A 9,336-nucleotide genomic window follows, 5' to 3' on the forward strand; every position below is an offset into this window, starting at 1 on the left:
TTCGAAATATTTGGACGGAAATTAATTCTTTCCATAAAAATTGACAAAGAAATTCGACCTTTCTGTGCAATTCTGATGGCAGATATTTTATCTTTTCGGAAAAATTAGACGGAAACTTATTCTTTCCATAAAAATTGACAAAGAAATTCGACCTTTCTGTGCAATTCTGATGGCGGATATTTTATCTTTTCGGGAAAATTAGACGGAAAATTATTCTTTCCATAAAAATTGACAAAGATATTCGACCTTTCTGAGTAATTCTGATACCGGATATTTTATATTTTCGAAATATTTAGACGGAAACTAATTCTTTCCATAAAAATTGACAAAGAAATTCCACCTCTCTGTGCAATTCGGATGGCGGATATTTTATCTTTTCGGAAAAATTAGACGGAAACTTATTATTTTCATGAAAGTTGACATAAAAACTTTATTTTTCCATGCAGTATCGAGGCCAAACATTCTTTCTATTCGGGAAGAGGAGGAAATCTTTTCTTTCCTGATTTTTTTCTCACGAAAATATATTCTTATCAAATATTTTCGTTAAAAGAAATAAGAACTTTTCTGATTGCGAAAAGATAGGGAAATATATTCTTTTCGGAATGTTGGAAAAGGAAACTTATCGTTCTGGTCGTGCATCCGAAAAGAAATACTTTTCGATACAAGAAAAGACGTGGAAAGGAAATCTTTCCACCTTATATCGGACGCTTGGAAATATCATTTTTCATGCAGTGTAACATCCCCAACGAAACTGCTTCCGCCAAATCCGATCCCTTCACTTCTCATCGATTGACAGAAACATTAGACGACAGACGACGATGAATCAATCCTTCCATATCCACCACAGAACGTGGCTGATGAGCCTACAATCCACCCACGTCGTTTGCCTCGACAAGTACTAGAGACTCATCATCAAACACCTCTCTCACCATCTCGGTAATTACGAGCTGAATTCTTTTTGAGTCTGAAAATTAAAAAAAAAAGATATTCAGTCTATTCGGTAATAAGAAGATTTTAAGAAATTTCTGGTCGGAAATCAAGCGTAAAGCTCGTAATACAATAGGGACATGAATTATGTCATTAAGCTTCCTGAAACTGAATGATTAAAAATTAACAGTGTTGATAGTGCAAGAACAATTTATGAAATGTTCAACTTTAGTGTTCAATTTTTAAAGGTCACTTTTATTAGGTTTAATTTCTCCCCGAAAACAAATATTTTTTCCTTACCAATTTTCTTGTCCTCAAGCTTTCCAAGGAATACTTTCAGAAAAAAAACAATCGATGATTTTGGCCTTTTTCTGGAGGGCCTGAATAAAACGAAAAATCAATAAATTAAAGATTGTTGATGCAGAAATGAATCTCTTCAAAATGTTTCCGGCTCGTATTTTCCCTTTTAAAGTTTTTCTTAAAAAATAAGTACGAATAGCAGTGAACTAGCTTAATGTAGCTTCAAAACTTACTTCCTGTCCATAAATCTTTCAAAAATGGTATTTTGAAAAAAAGTTTTATCTAGAGAGATAAAACTTCAAATTATCGCCCCCTCGGGTGAAACCATGTATGCCCTCGTGGTCTCAATACCCGTGTCAATACCCTGTCACTATAAGCTTTGGCCTCCCCCAAAAAAATGCTTCTTACCTTAAGGTAAGAAATTTTCGCGAGAAGATGTTTTCGCGAATTTGCACCTTTTTCGCGAAAATTCCACGAATTCTTTTGAAATAGGAAATTCGCGAAAATAAATTCCGCAAAATAAAAAATTTGGGCAATCGCGAAAATTTTTTCCGCGAAATTCATCATATTAGCTTGTACCTATTAGGAAAATAAAATAAATTTTCTTTATTTCGCAAAAGTAAATTCCGCCAAAATATCTTCCCACGAAAATTTCTTCCCTTAAGGCACGGCCTTGCTGTTAATAAAAATAACTTACCCAGGTGGCAAGTTAGATTGTCTAAATGCTCCAAAGTCTTCTACTACGTCAGCAGGCTGAGCGAGCTGAGCAGGGGTTGGCTGTGCTGCTTGTTGATGTAGTCTTTCACCCTCTACTTTATAGATTGTTTCATCGAGTAACGCAAAACTTCCTTCGGCATTTGGGAATTCGGACGTTCCATTGTATTCCTCAGTGACATACAGTGATTCACGCGTGAACTGGAAAAAAAATTAAAGATTTAAGCTTTCACACATGTATATTAGAAAATCATACTGAATGCGTAAGAGATAAATGATTTTACAGTCAAGCCTTGCATATAAAGAAATGTGCACGTGAAAAAAAAGCTTTGTAAAAATTTTAAAGCGACACAGTATATTTGCTATTAGCTAAAAAGATTTGTTTTAGTTACACCGAAGTCCTCTTTTTTTAAGACTAACTTCGTGCTTTTTCTGGCTTTTCTCTAGAGTGTTGAAAACATTGTACAAAAATATCCCGACGGTACTTTCATCTCCAGCGAGGAAGAAAAATTATTCGGAAATCAAATTATCAAAAGGAAGTCACGTGTAAATACTTACACCAAACATTCTTGACAGCCTTTCCACTGTCACTTGGCTTCTTCTCAGCCGTTTTTCCACTCTTTCTCTATCGGCTGACATGACAAAAAAGGTAACGTCGAAGTCCATTATTTCAATATGCTTAGCAACGCGTTCAGTCTGTTCATTCGTCAGTTTGTCAGTGAATAAAATAATATTTACTGCGTGCACAATTTTCTTTTTTAACTGTGCAACGAACCAATCTCATACCCAGTACTTTTATGACCACTAGACTTTTATGACCACTAGGCTTATTTGAAAACATGTTGAAGAAGTTGGTATAACAATAGGAGGAATTCTTTTATTTCTTTCAAATCGATATTTCTATATATTGTTTAAAAAATTTTGCTTCTTGGGGAATTTTTCTTATATTATACGTCAATTAAAATTACTTTCGGCTATATTCTTTTTGTACAATTGTAGTAAATAGAAATAGCGTCGTCTAAGGGGAGGGAGGAGTCTCTTCAAAAACGTACATTTGCGTATTCGGTTTAGGAGCTGGGGAAAATGTACACACGCAAAAAACATTAATTTGTCTTTAAAGGAGGGAGTCAATTTTTAGCTATTTTTATCCGTGTGCATACTACCTACGCTAATGACCCCAAAAGAACCAAAAGAAGGATGAGAGTCAATTTAAGTAAGCGAATTGCCCAATGTGCGTCCCTATAGAAAGATTGTTTATTTAACATTAAAGTTTAGTCATGACTAAAAAATAAGTGTTACTCAGAGAAACTTTCAATACAGGCGTACATTAAAAACAAAAGGGTTGTAATTATTTTTTTCTAAAAAATAAGTCATGCTCCGGGGCATGACTTAAATAGTTTAGTCATGACTAAAAGGTGAGATTCTCTCACTTTTCCTCTTTTTCATAATAGAAGCTCATTTAATATGCAAAGCCGTTGTGCAAATACACCCAGAACTTTCGCAGATTTTTTTCTCTCAAATTTTTTCATGTAATAAGAGCGAGAGAGGGTGTGTCTGTTATTGACTTTTGTTAAAAGAAATCAGAGGAGAAGACACGTTTTTTTCAAGGAGGATGGATCCAAACTTCTTTTACTATCTATCGCAAAACTATCAAGCTCAGAGATTTCAACTGAACCAGCAGAATAACGTAAATATCACGCTTAGCTTACCAACAAACAACGTACAACAAACTCAATCTAACTTACAGCAAAATCTTTTGGAACCGCACGTTCAACCAAACAACATGGCTTCTTCATCAGCAGCGGCAGCTTCTCAACAAACTGAAGATGTATCGTCAGATTCCAACGATCAAAAAACAACAAGGGAAAGATGGACTAAAGACCAAACTAGAGTTTTTAGGAACATGTATCAAGATAACTTTGACGAACTTTTATCAAGTCGATGTAATCAAGTCTGGTCTTCAATCGCTAGCGCTGTTTCAAAACATGACCCAGTGATAACTACCCAGAAATACAAATTGAAATTGAGGACTTTAAAAGACGCTTATAACAAATGTAAAGCTGCTAATACTGACCCAAGAAACAGCGGTGACAAACGCCGTACCTGTCCATATTACGATAACCTGATAACAGCTGTTCATAATTTTCTTACGTGCACGGTAAACCTCTGAAGGCACTTGAAAATTATACATCTGAGGAAAATAGTCCTCCCGCGGAAAATTTTACAACAAGAATCTTGTTGTGCGCCAGAAAGTCAAAAACTGATAATAAACACAATCACGCAACTTTGTTGTCATACCCAGTCCTTTTAGACGAACGCGGTCCTTACGATTTCGAGATTGCATATTCGTCAGATTGTATGTTTTCACCCATCCCTTTAGAGCTTCAGCGTGGTGGGCAGAAAACAATTACAATCTGATCTCAGGTTATATTACGACAAATTGGATGTTCTGCTTTCAGACAGACCATGTACATCGCTAACTCAATTCGCTGAAGTCGGAATCGTTCGATCGAATGAGGTTTGTGAAGCTGAAATTCCAAGCTTCGACATGGAAGAAAGAACACCAGCGGTTGAAACACCCACTTTAGAAAATATTTCTACCGAGGAAAATACGGCAGAAATTCCAGAAGTAGCTGCAGTAGCTGATGACCAATTTCGTCGCAGAAACTGACAAGAAAAAACTTAAGCGAAAATTTGAAGGCGACGATGACTGGAGTTACGACGAAGAAAATGATGATTTTCATGAAGGCGTGAAGGCCAAAGCTAAAGCAAAGGGAAAGGAAAAGAAACCCAAAAATAAACCAAAAACTTTTCAAGAACAATTACTTGAGCTACAGAAGGAACAAATGAACAGATTCGAAGCTAGTGAAGATCGACTCCAAAAATTTCAAGAAAAAATGATTGAAAAGTAAATAGAATTGGATGCAAAGGGAAAAGACAAAGAGAGAGATTTTTTTATGAAATTCAGAGCACTTTTTGCTAACAACAATGACCACAGAAAAGATGAAAAGGAGAAATAAAATGGACACATTGCAAAGCATTTTTTTCTTTTGTTATTAACAAGTTTTAACGGTTAATTTTTTTTCGTTTTACTATTTATAATTTTTTGTAGAAAAATTATAAAAATAGGAAAATATCTTCTGAGCTCAAGCATTAACAAAACTTGTCAACGATTGTCTGACTGCTACGCCGTCTGGATTTCTTTCGTGGTCTTGCCTTCTTCGCTGTCTAGCTTGCCTTTCTTGACGTAAAATTTCTCTCAGAACAGTGTCATCATCCGGATATTCATCTTTATATATTCGGCAAATATTATGTAAAACACAACACGCAATCACTTCATGAGTTACGTTTTGGATTTCATTGTCTAGTCTTGTCAAAAGAATTCTCCAACGGGCCTTGAGAATCCCGAACGCCCTCTCTACGTGTACTCTTGCTTTAGAAGAAAATTTGTTGAATTTTCTCAGTTCTCTTGTTTTGAGCTGGTCCAAACGGGTAGGGGGTCACTAGCCAAGAAAGTAGTGGGTATGCTCCATTACCTAAAATTAGAGGTCTAATTCGGCATTCTTCAATAACGTCGGTTGGCTTGGTTAAGATTTCTTCATTTTCTGCTCTGCGAAATAGTGTTGTGTTTCTCATGTTTCTTGAGTCATGAGAACTTCCCGGGAATCCACTGGCAGCGTCAAGAAACATAAGGTTAGCTCCAACAAGACCTTGTAGACCTACTGTATACTTTTGCTCTCTACTGTAATAGTCGGCTTTTTCATCGATGAATGGGGTTTGAATATGAATATGTGTCCCATCAACAGCTCCTGCAACTTGAGGAATTTTCGAACGATAATCATTTTTAAATTTGACAATTGCCTCTGCAGTTCCTTCTGTGCTGCCAGGGAATTTAATGAATAAATGAGATATTCTGAAAAGCTCTCGACAAAACTCCGCACTGATTTCAACGGCAGTAGATTTCCCAACCACAAATGTTTTTTCAATGCACCGAAAAGAATTACAATTTGATAATCTCCAAAGAGCAACTCCAACACGTTTTTCAATAGGAATAGCTTTTCGAAGTTGCGTGTCTCTTTTCTCAAGCCTTGGCCTGACCAATTCAACTATAGCCAAAAATGTTGAATGTTTCATTCGAAATTCGTTACGCCATCGCAATTCAAAATTTGGATCATTGACATCTACTAACATTCGTGAAAACTATGTTTCGTTTCTTTCATAGGCCCAAATTTTGCGGTTACGAACGAAAAGGCTAAATAGGGAGGACTTCATGATTAAAGAAAAATACCGAGCTCTTTGCATTCGGTAACGAAGGATAGTATTTTTCATTAGCCGATTTTGCGCTTTTCTTTTGCATACTTTTTCGCTGACAGTCTCTTCAACACGAGCATTAAAAAAAGCTTCTTGCTTCTTCATTTTTCAAAGAAATAGCGCTGAATTCACGGATTCGATCTGTGAAGTTGTTGTCAGGGGTGTTGTAGTTCTTTTAACTACCTTTACCCATTGAGGATTTTAATTAGTTTACTTAGGTTTCTGTACCCAGCCTACTGAACTGGTGGAATTTCTGATTTAAAATTTAAATATGTAAAATGGAAAAGACATGGAGATAGTAAGAGATTTAATTTAATTTTAAGAAAGGATTACGAGGATTTTCGAAGAATATTAATTTTAATTTATTAGTGGTTGAGAAGAAGCATAGATTTTATGGGAGATTTATTTAATAAAAGAAAAGAAAGGTATGTATATTATACATATATATGGTTTGTAATATTAACTTAATGGGTTAAAATGTTTACTATAACGTAACGATGTGGAAAAAAACTTGTGTCTATATGACTTATAAAGTATTACTAGAAGGTAATAAAAGTGAATGCTTGAAAATGCATATTAAGGTGCATAATAAAAAAATAAAGAATAACATTTATGAGTTAATCAAGATTATGTAGAAAGGAATAAATATTTTGTATAAGATAAAAGAATAATTTTTTTGTATATGATTATAAATACAAGAAAAGGAAAAATAAAAGGAGAATAAGAGAGAGTGTATGAGATAAGAAGAAAAAGATATATATATTTCTAAGAGAGTTGATTTTATAAAAAAGTTAATCTTTCAAATAATGTTGGCTTTTCAGGGTTTTGTCTAGTCATGAAGTTATTTATATTTAGAGGATGGTGGAGAACTCCACCACTTTTAGTTAGCCAGTTTTTTGCAAGTGTTTTTAATCTGTCTTCTATTGATGACACTTTTGATTCTTGGTAAAGGTCTGCTATTCTTGTTCTCATAGGTCTCCCTAATATTATTCTCAGAGCCTGATTTTGAATTTTCTCCATTCTATACATTTGGGCTTTTGAGATACTTAATAAACAAATATGTGAGTATTCCAGTCTTGATCTTAATAGACTTTTATATAGCATTAACAGTTTATTTTTTGACATTTGGTATTGGTTTTTAAGGGTTTTAAGAAAGTTTAATATGTGGTATGATTTATTAATTTGATCAGAAATGTGTGTGATGAGATTTAATTGTTTGTCAAGTTGTAAAGCTAGGAATTTTATTTTATTATCTTTTTTGAGTCTAACATTTCTGACCCAGATTGACATTTTACTTGTACCAAAATTTATGTGTTTAGTTTTGTCCATATTTACCACTAAGCCCCATTTGCTAAACCAGTCAAATAAGATCTCAACATATTCATCAAGTTCAGAATCATAGGCTTTCTTGTATCTTTCCCAAGTAGCAAGGTCGTCTGCGAATTGAGACATTTTAATTTTATTATTTACTGGTTTAGGTATGTCACTGACAAAGAGAGAAAAAAGAATGGGTGATAGGCAGGAGCCTTGTGGTACTCCTGCCTTCAAAGAAAAAGTGTCAGATTTAAAGTGGGAGTAATTTATGTATGCTTTCCTATCCTTTAAGTAGCTATGTAGGATATATAAAAGATATTTAGGGATTCCAAGAGAGTTTAGTTCAAATAGAAGAAGAGAGTGATTTATTTTATCAAAGGCTTTCTCGAAATCTACAAACACAGCATGCATTCTTTCACCTTTTATCTTTGCTTCTTGAAAGTCATTTAATAAAAGAAAAAGGTTATCTACAGTACTTCTTTTATTTCTGAAGCCAGACTGTTCCTTATTTATAATATTATTTTCCTCAGCCCAACTATTAATTCTATTAGCCAAGATTTTTTCAAAAAGTTTACCTATGGCAGGTAAAAGGCTTATAGGTCTGTGGTCGGAAATTTTCTTGGTGTTTTTTACTTTAGGAATCATTGTAATTTTGGCTGTTTTTAATGTATCTGGAAAAATGGAATTATTTAACCAGTCATTAAAAAGAGAAGATAGTGGTGATATAAGAATAGGAGAAAGTGTGGAAAGAAGTTTACTTTGTATGGCATCATGACCTGGTGCTTTGTGGACTTTGAGGCTTTTAAGAACATAAGCTACTTCTTATTCTGTTATTTTTTCATCTATTTCGTGCCTGGTTAATAATGGGTCTAACATGTGGTAGATTGAATGTCGTTCTCTTCTGTGGAATTGGGTGTTTTCGAACCAGTGGTCAACTACATACTTATGTCTTCTATCATTTGATAGGTTAGGCTGAAAGATATTTTCTTGTCTTTCTTTAAAGGCATCTGCAATGTCTTGCTTGTTTTTAATCTTGGAGCCGTCATCCTTAGTAAAAGTTTGGTCTTTATGTTGAGTAATTATTTTCTCACCATCTAAAATGGTTTTAATATAATTCCAAGTCATTTTGGTAGTTTCCCTTTCGTTCATCCTCTTTTTGATTAAATTAAATCTCTTATCGTTGCTCTTTTGAATTTCAGTTTTGATTTGCCTGTTTAATTCTGTTTTCCTGTTTCTAAGAAAGTTATTGTTTTTATATTTTCTTAGCAGGTTGATAGTACTTCTTCTTTCTTTGATTAATTTTCTGCATTCCATGGACATTCCCTGGTTTTTGTTAGGTATGTTCTTAAAAGGGACATGCTTATCAATTTCTCGGAGAATATTCATTAATTTATTAGTTTTTTCTTCTACTTTCTTTGTACCAAAGACTTTCTCACAAGAGAATTGATTTATGATTCTGGATGATGTGTCCATGTTTAATTTATGATATAATTTACACTGCATGAAATATAAGTCTTTCCAGTTTCTTGTCTTTAAAAACTTAATATTTTCGAACGTACAATTGCGGAAACATCGAATTTTCCTTAGAGTTTTAAGAAAAGATTCTTTTTCTTTAAGTTCTTGAAAAAAGATTATCTTTAATTATTTCTTGCTTCGAAAAGATGGGTAATTCCTTTTGTCGTTTTTCATTAAAAAGTAAATATTGCATGTTTCTAGATTGACTATCTTTTCTTCGTTTGTATTTTAAGAAAATATAAAGTTTTCTTCTTG

The sequence above is a fragment of the Clytia hemisphaerica genome, unplaced genomic scaffold (assembly GCF_902728285.1).
Source record: "Clytia hemisphaerica strain Z4C2 unplaced genomic scaffold, Clytia hemisphaerica genome assembly, whole genome shotgun sequence".
Classification (NCBI taxonomy): domain Eukaryota; kingdom Metazoa; phylum Cnidaria; class Hydrozoa; order Leptothecata; family Clytiidae; genus Clytia; species Clytia hemisphaerica.